Here is a 1,529-nt window from a genome sequence, read left to right as displayed (position 1 = left end):
AGGTTATGGGAGTAGAAGGGGTCTTGAAACCGGGATAAGTTTGCTCTCTTGTAGTAAGAAAGACGGCTCAGGTGACTGTATGATTGGAGGATAGAGTAAATTGGAAGTTTGGAAAACTTGCCAACCGTGAGATCTCATTCTCGAAATTTCTGGTCGCGGATTACCTAGGAATCGGTTGGGAGTTCCATTTGGAACATGAGTACCACCTGGGAGTACTCGATTGTGTTGTATGAACAACTATGGGGTTAGTCGTAGCATCCCCTAGCAGCTAGTCGGGAGGGAAAGGTGTTGTCAGACTACCGGATGGCCGTAGCATTCACCAGTGGCTAATAGTAAGGAAAGCATATTAAGACTGCGGTGTGGTCAGCAGCAATCGTATGAGAGTATGGTTGGACTGCGGTGTGGCCGTAGCATCAGATTATTAAGACTGCGGTGTGGCCTGTAGCATTAGATTAGTGAGACTGCGGTGTGGTCAGTAGCATTAGACTAGTAAGACTGCGGTGTGGCCCGTAGCATCAGATTAGCAAGACTGCGGTGTGGCCCGTAGCATCAGATTAGCAAGACTGCGGTGTGGCCCGTAGCATCAGATTAGTAAGACTGCGGTGTGGCCCGTAGAATTAGATTAGTGAGACTGCGGGTGGCCCGCAGCAATCGTATGTGAGTACGGTTAGGCTACGGTATGGCCCGTAGCACTGGTTTAGCAAGACTACGGGGCGGCCCGTAGCTTTGGATGGCTGGCAGCGTAGAAGTGTTGTAAGACTACGGGATGGCCCGTAGCATTCATCGGTCCCTATTCGTTAGAGTGAATATGGCAGGTGTATGATTTCGTGGCAGAATGGATTGAGCGGTTATTGGTAAAGTTTCTTCGAAAGTCGCTGGAAGCGACTAGGAGTTGAATTGGGGCTAGCTACCGGTGGGAGCCGGTAATCCAGACATTGGTAGATTGGTAAGGACCAAGGTGGTCTCAGTTCATCCGGAAGGCAGTTAAGGAAAAACAGAAATTTCCAGCCAGTGGCAGTGCTAGTAAGCAGTCTATGGTTGAATTCAGATAGTTGGTCGAGGGGTGCTAGGCACCAAGTTCTGTCAGAGAGCAGTGTCAGTGGTGACAGTCGGTGATGACCCGCTTTGGGAACAGCGGGGGTGATGGAGTTAGTGAAGGATAGGGTCTTCACAGTGTCAGAGGAAAAGTCGGTTATGAGGCTTTGCCTTGGGAAGGCAATAAATTTTGCGCATGGAAAGAAGGGGTGAACCCCTATAGGTTCAGTGCAGTACTCACTGAGTACCGGAAGGATTATCGCTTGAGTAAGTTGTGTTTATGAGTTGATCAGTGTCAGGTTTGACCCGAGGTTTACCCGCGAGGTTTATGTTAGTCAGAACGACCAGGTGGAAGACCAACGAAGGTAGGCAGCTGGTGTTGGGATAATTAGTAAGTATTGAAGGCGGACCGCAGGCAGTGGGCTATGGCAAACTTCGAGGACGAAGTTTAATTTAAGTGGGGGAGAGTTGTAACACCCAAAGTTTTGAAGACC

This window comes from Lactuca serriola, chromosome 8 (genome assembly GCF_051521515.1).
Source record: "Lactuca serriola cultivar US96UC23 chromosome 8, Lser_US96UC23_V15, whole genome shotgun sequence".
NCBI lineage: Eukaryota > Viridiplantae > Streptophyta > Magnoliopsida > Asterales > Asteraceae > Lactuca > Lactuca serriola.
The sequence above is the reverse complement of the archived record's forward strand: the minus strand, read 5'-3'. Positions refer to the sequence as shown.